We start from the raw sequence: 12,959 nt of genomic DNA on the forward strand, positions 1-12,959 counted from the left end.
AAAAAAAAAAAATCCTACCGAAATAGATCTGCCTGCGCTCACAGACACACACACACATGTGTATTTTGGGGAGCTGGAAAGTTCAGAGTTTTTGCAAGTTAGGAAACAGTGTTTTTCAACATTCTTGCCAGGCTCTCTCATCCTCCAGCCGCCTCCTTCCGTTTAACCCTCTCGGCTGCGTCTCACACTCCTCCGCTACGGGCTCAGGGGACGCGCATACAATACGCTCGCTAAACCCTAAGGGCTTCTGTGTGGCTCTGGGATTTTACTCTCTTAGGAGGGGAAGGAGGGGGGAAATAAATCCCCTAGCAACGCACGTTGTACCAGAAGCTTTCCTTTAATTTCAGGGAAATCCTGGATATCCAGCTGCCCCCACCCTCGCCCGCCTCCGCAATGTTTTGAAAGACAATTAATTTCCTTGTTTCTTTTTGTCTCCTTAGGGTGCTGTTGACTGGCAAAGGCTACACTCGCCTGCACCCCTCCCCCACCTCCCAGCAAAAACCCAGTGTCACTGTTGGTTTGAAAGGACGTCTAAAGGAGTCAGTTTCTTAGCTTGAATTTAAAACACCTCAGCTCAGCTTCCTGGTTCTTCTGCACCGGCAGGTCTTTCTTAGGAATGAGTGGGGCCCCCAGCCTAAGGACTGTCTCATCGTGGATCATTGTTTTATAATTAATTATCTGTCAACTTCTTGAAAGCCAGAGAAACTGCCCGATTCATTTTTTTTTTTTTTTTGTATTTCTGGCATCGCCAATAGGCTGGCACATAGTAGGTGCCCTAAATGAAGCAATTTCTTTAGCACAAGTTTATACTCCATCTGAACTGCTTCCGTTAACTTTTGTTCTACTTAATGTGTCCAATGTGTGTTTTCATAATGTCTACCTCCACCCATGTCACTTTGTCTGCTCTAGAAAATTGAAAATCATTTTGGAAAACATTTCCAAAGATAGGGAACCCCACTCAACAACTGAATCGGAAGCCTTAGAATTAACTCATTTTAATTAAACATAAATTTATATTGCTGTGTCCTTTTAAAGACTTCAAAACATTTAAAAGTTATTAATTCATGTGTCTTTCTACATTTTAGCTTAAAGGTCTGTTACATAACTTTCTTAAGGAGAAAGTGGACATCATAGCTACGTTTTCCTATAGGGGAAATGAGATAAAGAACAAGTACCTAGCAAGGATGAAGGATTCTTCTCCCCTTGCTCCACTCCCACTCTTTTTCCTGTGGCTTTTCTTTCAACGGTCCCAGTAAATTATGTAGCTAAAATGCTTACTACCCCACTAATTAATTTCACAACTGCAATACCTTCTCAGCAATGAGATGTGTGTGCAGTTTTCTACATCACACAGAATTATTGTTCTCCATTTTAATTGCAAAAACATACCCTGCATTCCAAATATTCTTAAGTAATATTTATATCATTGCATCAATAAAAAGCATAGACATGAATTCCAGTTTGTTTCTTCCTCTGACTCACTTTCCAGTCTGTGCAAAAACCAAGAGCTGAAAATAACATTCATAGCCACAAACCTATGGAAACAATTATTTTAACTTCATATACATTTAAATAAGAAGATATGTCCAGTGGAGTTTATTTATACAAATAACAGGAACAGTGTAACTAATTCCTAAGAAAACTGGCACATTAGTTTCTTGGTGTCATCAACTTTTTAGTATAAAGGGGAATTTATACATGCATAACCAGGTGCCTTATTTTTTAAGTTGCTGTGCTATTATTTGTTAAGTATTGCTGCAGGATGTTTGTGGAGGCCTGTGTGATTCAGCACCATTCACTTCTAGGTCTTAATTCTTTCTGGATTATGTCGCTCCCAAATGAATTCTGATTTTTCTCTTGACTCTATTGCACTCATGCTAGAGGAAACCTTCTGTTGGTGCCTCTTGTCACCACATGAGGTCTCCATAAATCCTGACCTGGATTAACTAGAGGGGAATCCACCAGAATCAACATTCAAGCCTGCTATTATAGTGAGGAAAAAAATCCAGTTGTAAAATACTTTAAGAAACAATATATACACTTATTAATCTGTACAGTAAAAAAAAAATGCTTTCTCCCACTTTGCATTTTCTCTGGACAAATTGGGGAACATGCAGGGAAAAAAGAAGAATTGATGCAAAATATATAAATATCAATAAAAATATAGCTGTGTTTAAAATAAGGTAGATAACAGTAATAACAGCATTAATCACATTCATGAAAGTTACAGAATAACTGTGACTTCATGCTGTGACTTTCTTGTTTCACACTTACTAGGGGTCATACTATTTGCTAGAGTGAAAACCAGTGTATTCTAGATGGTTTCTGAATGTCTAGATGCCTTTGATTTCAGGTGAAGACTTTGGTGGTTAACCAGGTATGCTTACATGGCAGAGCTGAAACCAGAGCCTGAAGTGTCTGACTGCAACCTTTCATGGGGTTCTCCTACAACCCACTGTATCTATAGAAACTCTGGGACCCCAGGAATCAAGGAATCTTCATCAGCACTGCCACTCCAACACACATATGCTTATATCTAAACACTCGCCATGCTCATCAAATGGATAGGGAGAGCTGACATCCTCAGCATTAGCACCCCAAGAACTGAGAAACCCAACAGTTTCTGGAATCGCATTATCTTTGTAATGGCTCTGGAGGACACTGGTTCTCACTGGATGTGGTCCCTGGATCAGTGGTTTCAGAAATACCAGGAATGGCCGTTGCAAATGCCAATTTTCAGACCTCATCTCAGGTCACAGAATCAGAAGCTCGAGGGGTGGGGGTCAGAAATCTGTATTCTAGTAAGGACGCCAGTGGCTTTGATGCCTACTGAAGTTTGAGAACCAAGCTCTGCTCTTTGGAGCCACACTCATGTTGTATATGACCACTCAGCATGGAGAATCAAGCCAGCAATGCTAGATAGTACCTGCTGGTTGGCTTCAGTTTCTCCTTCCCAAGCATTTGACAATTAAACATCCCAGATGACCTCTAGGGGGCACCAAAATATTTTCATGTAAGGCCCCATGGAGGCAGAAAGAGCATGAGCGCCTTCTTCCAAGAAATGGCCTTGAAGTGGAAAGAGCTTCCATCTCAGGCAACCTGCTCTAGTTATTACAGCTCAGCCGTCTTCCCCAGGTTAATGCTATCTATGCACAGAAATAACCAAACCTGCGTTTCATAATTATTGCAAAACGAAGGTAATATCTGTCAAAGTAACAGTCTGGTGTCTGGCATAGAGCTCTATGCTCATGAAATAAAGCACAATATTATTTTCATCACTACTACTAGTATTAATAGGTGAACATTTGTAAAACATTTTGTTTGCATTGTGCGAATAAATCAGATATTTCCGTTAACTCTCACTGTGTTCAAGTTGTTGGCAGACTGAATCCTAGGAAACCTAGGAAGGGCAGGCCTACCGGTGATGCTTTCAGGCAAGAGCAAAGATCAGACATGTCCAGGCCTACAATAGTCCATCTAGAAAGAGTAGAAATGAGTACAGTTAGTTTCCTGATCATTATGTCCCACAACACTCATTAGAAAGGGTGACGTTGGTTTTCCTTTGCCTTAGTAAAATAGGTTGGGTTAGTGAAATGAAAAGGAATTTTGGAATCTAGATACGCTCTGTCAGAGATATTTCCATAAAAGCGGGAGGTAGCATTTTCCCACCCCCATTTAATGAAGTTGAGCTATGCGGGCCCTGTAAAGTATATAACTTGGGGGACTCATGCTAATGTGGGCTCATGATTTGTAGTTTTCTTGGCCCTTGGTAGTGCTGGGAAGGAGACATGGAAGGAGATGGAGAGACAAGAAGAGATGTGTAGAGACACTTGGAAGAGACTCATCAGAGAGAGACATGTGGGGAGGCTGGCAACAGCAACTTTTGGGGTACTGCTTCAGCACCCCTTTCCTTTGGTTCCTTGGCAGAAGATGCCTTAGATTTGTGGCAGCCTTTTGGGCCCCAGTGTCCCTGGCTAGGGTCAGTCCTGTTAGTTGGTCCCTTCCCCAAAAGGGGTGGTTGGCCCCTTACCGATAGGGGGTGGGGAGTTTTGGGTGATTCACTGGGACTCTGATATCATTTCTTCTATTCCCTCCCCATGCACACTCACTCCAGTCAAGTTCGTTGACACTAGTGCCGTTTTTGCCTTTGTGTGTACAGATGGCCAGAACCCTCTAGAGTGTGCAAGTTTGTGAGGGTCCCTGGATACACCCTGATCACTCATTTAGCACTGCTACATGGGAATGATTGGGATGTTTTGGATATGTCAATTAGATGTTATGACCATGGTTTATCTCATGCTTATAATACTGGGATTAGGCCAGCGGAAGCATAAATCCTACCCAGTTCTTTTTTTTTTTAAGATTTATTTATTCATTCATACAGAACTAGGGTACAAAACAAAGGTTCAGGGGCAGCGAAAGGCTTTACCAGAGACAGAGTGGGGAGCAGAACAGGCAGATTGATGAAGTATACTGCTGGGGGGAGCAGTGGGCTGCCATGCCATGCGCGAATCACCTCCAGGGCTAGGGTTGGAACTCGCACTGAAGTGGCTGAGGCTAGCCTGCATGCTGCATCCTAACCGACTGTGCCACCAGGGAGGGCCCCTACACAGTTCTTAGTAACAATACAGCTATATTTGTTAAGTAATGTCTGTGTTCCAAACACATAGGTCCTTTTCTTCTGATGACAATCCTGTGATTTAAAGAGTATTTTGATGGCTCATTGACAGTTTAGAAAACTAGAATTCACAGCAACTCATTCAGTGGGTCATTTTTGTGCAGCTACTAAGTGGCAAAGTTGGGCTTAGAATTCTGGTCCAACACTAAATCCTCTTTTAAAAATATCATAATATCCTCCTTCTTAAATTCTGTGACTTGAACACATTATGCAATGACTTAGTTAAATAATTAAGTCAGGAATGTATTGGGGATTTGAGGTTGGAGTAATGTGACATTTGAACATTAACTTGTAAGACACTTAAGCAAGAACAAAAAAAATGTAAAAGAAATACTTAATACTCAGTGGTGCAGGTTAAAAGGCACATTAAGAGTGTAAAGCCTCAGGGAAAAACATAGAAAATATTTTAATAGTTTCACGAGGTTAAAATCAATGTGCAAGAATGCAACTATTGAGGAAAAGGAAATATAATCGTAAATAGTTTTAAATTGCCTCATCTTTGGACTTTACCAAGTTTAAGAATGTACCTCCTAAGCTTTCACAGGAGAAAAAAAAAATCTTCCTGGATTACTTGGGAAGGAAGAGGCAACACCCCTCACACCTTCTCCATGGTCTTTCTGTTTGTCTGAAAATGGTAAATCATCCTACAGGGCAGAAAATCAAGTGAAAGTGGCGCAAAGCATTGAGGCACAGCACTGTGAAGCTGTCCCAGGCCTCTGAAGCGCAGAGTTCAATCCCCAGCCAGGGAGCTGACCCACATGGTGCAGCAGACTCACCTCAACAATTATTTCAGTTACTCTGCCTGTTCTGCTCCCCACTCTGTCTCTGTCTCTGGTGAATTCTTTCATCCCCTCCCCACTTCTGGCTTGCACCCCAGTTCTTATATGCATAAATAAATTTTTTTTTTTTAAAGATTTATTTATTTATTCGTACAGAACTGGGGTACAGGCCAGAGTTGCGGAGGGTGAGAGGCTTCACCAGAGACAGAGCGGGGAGCAGAACAGGCAGATGGACGAAGTACACTGCTGAGGGGAGCAGCGGGCGGGTCAGGAGAGGTCTGCCACGCCATGTGGTCGCCTCCGGGGCAGGCGGGGATCGAACTCATGCGGAAGTGGCTTCAGTTTCTCAGTGCAGTGCTTTAACCCGCTGCGCCACCAGGGAAGGCCCTGCATAAATAAATTTTAAAAAAGAAAATTACGCTAAAATTACAAGTACATTTGTTCTAGTCTAACATGAATCAAAATAAGTACTTTCAAATGCCAAAGACCAACAGCATACATGTTTCACAAAAATCACCTCTGCTTAACAGAGTCTATAACGGTAGCCATCACCACTGTCGGAGGGCCAGAGTTCAAAGTGCCTGCCTGCTTTCCCAGAAGACATATTCTCATACATTCACTTCAGTGTCTTAGCCTAAGATATGACAAACCTTTTTTTTTTTTTAATAAAGAATCAAATTTTCTGAAAATAAACCAGATAGTTTTAATTTTTGCCAGTCAATAGGCAAAATCAAGAATATTATGTAGACACTAGTAAAATAAAGAAGATCAAATTACCCCAAACGTTTCACTAACATAATTAAAAACAGCAGTGGATTATAATTTTTTGCAATACATAGCTACTAATAAGAATTGTGGAATTCTTTTCATAGAGATAACGTTTCAGTGAAATGGAGTCTAAAGTCAGTATTTCTGCTCATCAAATCACTTGCTCAGTTTAGGTTTTTATAGAAACAATTTTTAGCTCCCTGGCAAGACAAAAATATGTAGCAGGTCCAAATTGGCCTTAGTCCAAAGAGGTGGTTATTTGTGCAAAAGGCCAGAATATCCTAAAAGGGGATGTTAAAATTCAAAGGGACGTCGTAAAGATAAGAGCTCTGAGCGCCCAAGTGGCGAAGACACGCGGTAACGGTCTTGGGATTATCGACTGGCCCGGTCTATTTCCGTAGGTCTGCAACGCAATTCTGCAAACATTTTAAAAATCACTTTATTTTAGTGTAAGATAAATTAGTAAAAGGTAGGCTGCAGATCCATTTCTTGCCCGTGACCTGTGATTTCAGAACACATTACCCTCACATATGAAATGTGATAGCAATAACATTTATTAAATATTCTCTGGGTGTAGGCGTTCTTCCAGGAGGTTTGACTTTCCTTCCTCATTCCATCCTTGAAAACTGTTTTACCTTAAAGAGGAGAAGGCTCCTGTCAGAACAGTTGAGTCACTTGCCCAAGTTACCTTAGGATGAGGTAAATGAGGACAAAGCGATTAAATAAACTGCCCAAGGTCACTCAGCAGAAAAAGTTGGAGTAAGGAATTTTTTTTTTTAAATCCATTTATTTATGCTTACAGAACTGGGGTACAGGCCAGAGATGTGGTGGGTGAGACGATTCACCAGAGACAGAGTGGGGAGCAGAACAGGCAGATGGGCAAAGTATACTGCTGAGGGGAGCAGCCGACGGTCAGAAGAGGTCTGCCGTGCCATGTGGGTCACTCCCAGGCGGGGGATGGAACTCGTGCTGCAACGGCTTCAGAGAGCCTCATAATGTGGTGCTTTAACACCAGGGAGAGCCCCAGAGTAAGGATTTTAACCCAAGCGGGCAGGATCCAAAGCGCTAGTCCTTTCCCGCCTTCTTGAGTCCTAGGAAATTCATCATAATTAAATGAAAATTATGAACTAGAAAAAAACTAGATGGGCTACAAACAAAATTATTCATTTTCTTTTTTGGATCATGCTCTTATTTTAAATTGGAGATGGTGAAATGTGATCCCTTTTGGCTGTTTGTCAAATGAAGTTATTTCCTTTCCTTTTCATGACTTGAGATGTACTCTCTTTAGTCACATAAGAAAAAGGGTATTTCCCCACCAATACACCCTGGATGTTTCTGAGCATTGCTGGTAAGTATGAGGAAACTTCCCTATACTAACCTTAGAGTTGGGTCCAGGAACTCTACCTAGGTTGGAACCACCTCTAATCAGACTCATATACGCAAGAACAATGCCAGTCTGTAATGATACTTCACTGCACACACATTAGAAAAAGATAGTGACAGTACAGATACATGGCAAAAATGCAGCAAAGTTGAATACAAGTATTGTTCATGCAAAATAGTTTATACACTAACTATACAATCCAAATGTCATATTCTTAAATATTTATTCCAGAAAAAAAGAGAACTTATATCTACCCAAGAGTTAATGACCCAAAATTATAAACAACCAAAATGCTATACAAAAAGTAAAGGGTGAAGCTCACTGTGATGTTATCTATATCACAGAATATTATATAGTAATAAAAAGTAGCAAATTACAGACAAATTATATTGAAAGGTAGAGGGAGAGAGAAATAGGCTATGGTTGAGAGGGAATCTAGAAATCTATATGCCATTATAACAAAGAGAACCACATTCACTAATATTTTATTGACTTTTTTTAATATAATACACACAAGGTTTAACTTTGGAAGTACAGTAGGAACCACGTGATAGATCTTTACTCTAGAAAGATCTTTACCACAGAAAACTTTTCTCCTCTACAGCTGTCTTATAAGAAAACAAAGATGGTGAAGTAGTTTGATGTACTTAAGACTGTAAAGAAATCCAATATAAGTGAAAGGTCTTTTTTTTAAAGATTTATTTATTTATGCACACAAGAACTGGGGTACAGGCCAGAGGTGCACCAGAGACAGAAAGAGAAGCAGAACAGGTGGATTGATGAAGTGTACTGCTGCGGGGGAGCAGTGGGAGGGTCAGGAGAGATCTGCCGTGCCATGTGGGTCAGCTCCCTGGCTTGGGATCGAAATTGTGCTAAAGAAGCTGCAACTAACTTCACAGTGCTGCGCTGAACCTGTTGCACCACCAGGGAGGGCCTTAAGGGAATTTATTTTTAATGATAACTGTAAATCAAAACATATTAGCCATCTCTACGCAGGGAAGGGTAGTGAAGATGTTCTCATAATATTTAAGCCCCTTTTTAAAACACCCTCATTTTAATCACAATGTGGATTCATAAATTAAAACCTGCTTAATCGGCAGCGAAAAGCTGTAGGACAAAGTTGTCCCTGTATTTTCAACATTAAGTTCCAGCTGTTTTGAGAAAGCAACCAGAAGATTGAGAGGAACTGCCAGGTGTCCTGGTGAGAGATTGGGAGTTAAGAGCCACATTAGCTTTCATTACTCTAAAGTACGCTAGTCTCAGGAACTGTAAATACTATAGATGGAGGAAAATATCTCCTATGTAAAAGCTAACCTGCTTTTCACGGGGGAAAGTACTACACATATTTGTGTCTGAAATTCATCATGAAAGCTACAAATTCCAAAAATAAATGTGAGATGTTAATGAGTCTTAATGTTTCACCACCAGTTTAACCAGTATTTCAACATTTAATGTGGAGGAAAATGCCCTGTTATGAAAGAGGCGAAGGTGCCCAATGTCATCACAGCATCAGGACACTCTATATTATAATGTCATAAGCACTGCTAGTGATCACAGAGCCTTGCATCGTCATAACACTCCATCGGGAAGTGACAGTACATGCGCATCATAACTGGGCCAGCACCAGCCACGTGACCCCCTCAACAAGTGGGACAAGATGTATAATCCTCCACGGGTTCAGGAGGCTCTAAACTGGACAGATTTGGTGATCTGCATTACAGACTGTTGCTTTTGTCCTGCAAGCAGCTGAATACTCAATTCATTCTACCACCTGTGGGCAAATATACACTCAGTTCTTCCCTAACAGGAGCTGTGGTATCAACCTCAAGCCTACATTCTCTGATGCCTGGACTCCACTTCAAATCTGAGCATGATTTTTCTTGTTCTGGGCATTTGTGAGTTAAAAGCACTTTTCCGTGCTTTTTGATATGTAGAAGCTGAACAAGGACAGAATCACCACATTAAACACTGCCATTTAGGAAAAAGAAAGATTAGGAGATGCAGGGTAGCAGTGGATTGAAATCCTCCAGGCAGAGGGGTGAGCATGAGACAGCAATGCATCCTGATTAGACGTTGACTTTCGTCTCTGGATAGGCATCTCAAATCCATTGCTTTTCTTCGTGGTCTTTGACCATGAACACTGGGTAAGCAGACTCCTTTTTCCTTCCTTCCTTCTTCTTCCTTTCCTCCTTCTCTCCCTCCCCCTCCCTTCCTGCTTTCCTTTCTTTTTTCTTCCTTCCTTTCCTTCCTTCCCTCCTCTTTCCTCCCTTCCTTTGTTCCTTCCTTCCTTCTTTCTTTCCTCCCTCCCTATGAAAGTCAACCACTTATTTGTATAGCTATATAATTTGGGGAGTAAAACTTTACACTTCCATATGTATTGCTCTTCTAGAAGTGTTTCATATCTTGCCTAATCAAATCTAATTATAAATATTTAGTGGAACTTAGACTATTTCCAGAGTGGGAGGGTTAACTTAGGGCTTGACCCTTGTAGTCCCAAATGGTGGCTGCAGCCTCAAGCATCACATCACTATCCAAAATTTTCAAAGGTTTGCAGTGAGGATATTGACAATGTTTTGCGCCTCTTTTTAAGCGTGAAAAGACCTTTTCCTAACCATTCCTATCTTCCCACCCACCTGCTAGGAGACTTTTTCTCATACCTCTCATTTCTGAAACCATATCAGAGTGATCACAACTGGCTTACCTTAATAGGCACTTACATCTGGATTCCTCTGAAGTTCATGGCCCCTGATACTTGAACAGAGCTGGCAAGGCATGGTAGCTGCAACTGAGACTTCCTGTGGTGAGACTCCCTTCCCCACTCTGAGGATGCTATGGTTGATGACGATGGAGGAAGAAGTCAACCTGCCCCAGCAGCAACACCATTATATTGTCCCATCAGTCCCTACATTGGTATGAGCACATAGTTTAAATATTTCAAAGGGATTAAGATGATGTAATTTCTATTGGACCTAATGTGAGCCTGGAATTGGGAGCTGGAGAAACTCAGATTCTATACTATATCTTTCTGTTTTAATTTGGTTTCTCCCAAAGCTAGACCTAACCTTTTGAGGGATGGTTGTCCTTACCTCCAAGTTAGGACAACTTTTCCAAAATGTAATGGAATAAAGCACCAATTTATTCTCCACAGAGCCCATGCATCAGAAATTCAAAGCCAGGGCACAATGGAGAAGCTGCTTGTCTCTTCTCTATAGTGTCTGGGCCATTCCTGGGGTGACTCAACAGCAGTGGGTCAGAAGATGGCTGGAACATGGTCATCTGGAGGTGACTTTATTTGCAAACCCTGCACCAATGCTGCCTGCAAGCTAGAACACCTCCATGAACTCTCTCCATGTGGCGTGAGCTTCCTCATAACATGGCAGCTGCCTTCTAAGACCCAGTATCCCGAGAGGACCTGGCAGACACATGGTGTGGCCTTTTCCAGTTTAGTCTTGGAAGTCAGGTGGTATCATTCTTTCGGCTTTCTATTGGCAGGATCTGTCACACAATACCACGGGGCGGGGGGGGGGGGGAGAGACGTCCTTTCCTGACGGTAGGACCACAAGGTTCTAGAAGAGCATGTGGGATGGAGGATAGTGCAGTGACCCTCTGGAAAGACAATCTTCTGCAGAAGGTGACCCCAGAAAGGACTGGGGAAGGACGAGATAGCATTGAAGAGCTCACTAATATGCAGACTGGCATGGTGGGCATGGGGCTGCAATCTGCATTTTCCTAGGGTATTTCATTACGTTGTTGTTGCTGTATCCTAGCAAGAGAATCTAACCATATGCTATACACATTCCTGGATTTGGGATTTATATTCAAACTTCTAACCCAGATTTCTAATTATCATTCATGATAACACCACTATCATAGCACTAGAAAGACTTGCAAATCACTGCAGAGAACTTTTCTTAGTTCTGCAGTCAGTATGAATTTTTTTTTTTGCAACAGGTGCAAGAGCAATTAAATTAGCTTTATTATTTTCTTCTGGGTGTTCACAATAACTATAATGAATAGCAGTTGCTTGACATAACTTCTGTGCCTGGTGCAATCAAGTTAAATTGAATGATATTTACTTTTTACTTATTCATAATTTTATATCTTACTTTATTACTCATTAAATTTAATAATCTCAAGGCTATTTCTCTATCATAGTAAGTAAAACTCATTTTAAAATTTCTTTTACATGATCAGCTATGCTTGTAACACATTTAGAAATCATTTCTAATAAACTAAAAATCTTTGCTTTCTGCAAATATTGTTTTCTGAGGGCCACCAGAAGCATTATGCTCAGCTACTATTGAACATATGATATTATCTTCTCTATTTGCATGATTATATTGACATTTATTTTTCTGTTTTGAATGGTAGTTATTGATTGATGTTTGAGTGATAGTAATTCCAAGGAATTAATCTCTTTGCATACTAGTAATTCCATTTGACAATTATATTTTATTGAAAAGTAACATTTTGTGTTTCTTTAACCAAAACTTGAGTTTCTCCTCATGCTTACTATTTTTAAGCAAGGCTGGACTGGATTCAATGGGAGACACGTTCATGTCATATCAGTCTTCCTTGTCATTGATTTAAAACACAAATGCCAATGTCTCCACTTTGTCTCCACTTAATATAATTTCACTGTAAAATTAAATTCTAAATTTTCTGTCATGTATATCCAATGAGAAACCATAATCATTAATTTGAGTCAGATTGTGTTTTGCTAAATCATTCTCTTGTTGTCAGAAGGATGTGACAGCCATTTTCCAGGATGGTAATCCAAAAACCTAACACTCCAGAGATTTTCATCTTTTTCTTTCAGTCTGCATATTTTATCGATGTATTTTTTTTCATCCTTTAATGAGGAGATCAGAGTAGTGTTTGCATCTTCTTGCTTGTGAAATTGTGACTAAATCTCCTTTTCATTTTCATTGTTTTGCATTGATATTTACAGTTACAGTTATTAAAGAACATGAAGTTAGGATTCTTAAGCTCTTCTGTTTGTTGATTTGATGAGAAACATTCTCTTGCTCATTTTCTTCTTTAATCAATCTTTATTAAGTGAAAGAATATGGAATGTCTTCCTTGCAAGTTTTTTGTGGTGCAAACTCAAGGAGACTCTCACTTTCGTCGTTTTGTTGAAGTCAACGGATCCTTTGAAGATTTTGTTTACCCCTTATTTTCTGATTTATGCTTCTGTGTAGTTTATCTCTATCACAATCCCATCATGTACATGTGAAAGGATTAGAAGTAAAACATGACTTGTTGATAACTTATTACAAGATACACAAAATGTTAAGATTCATTTAAAAACATAAAAGAAAATTAAAAATATTGAAGATCATAATTATGT

This window comes from Condylura cristata, unplaced genomic scaffold (assembly GCF_000260355.1).
Source record: "Condylura cristata isolate star-nosed mole 26May11 unplaced genomic scaffold, ConCri1.0 scaffold00012, whole genome shotgun sequence".
NCBI lineage: Eukaryota > Metazoa > Chordata > Mammalia > Eulipotyphla > Talpidae > Condylura > Condylura cristata.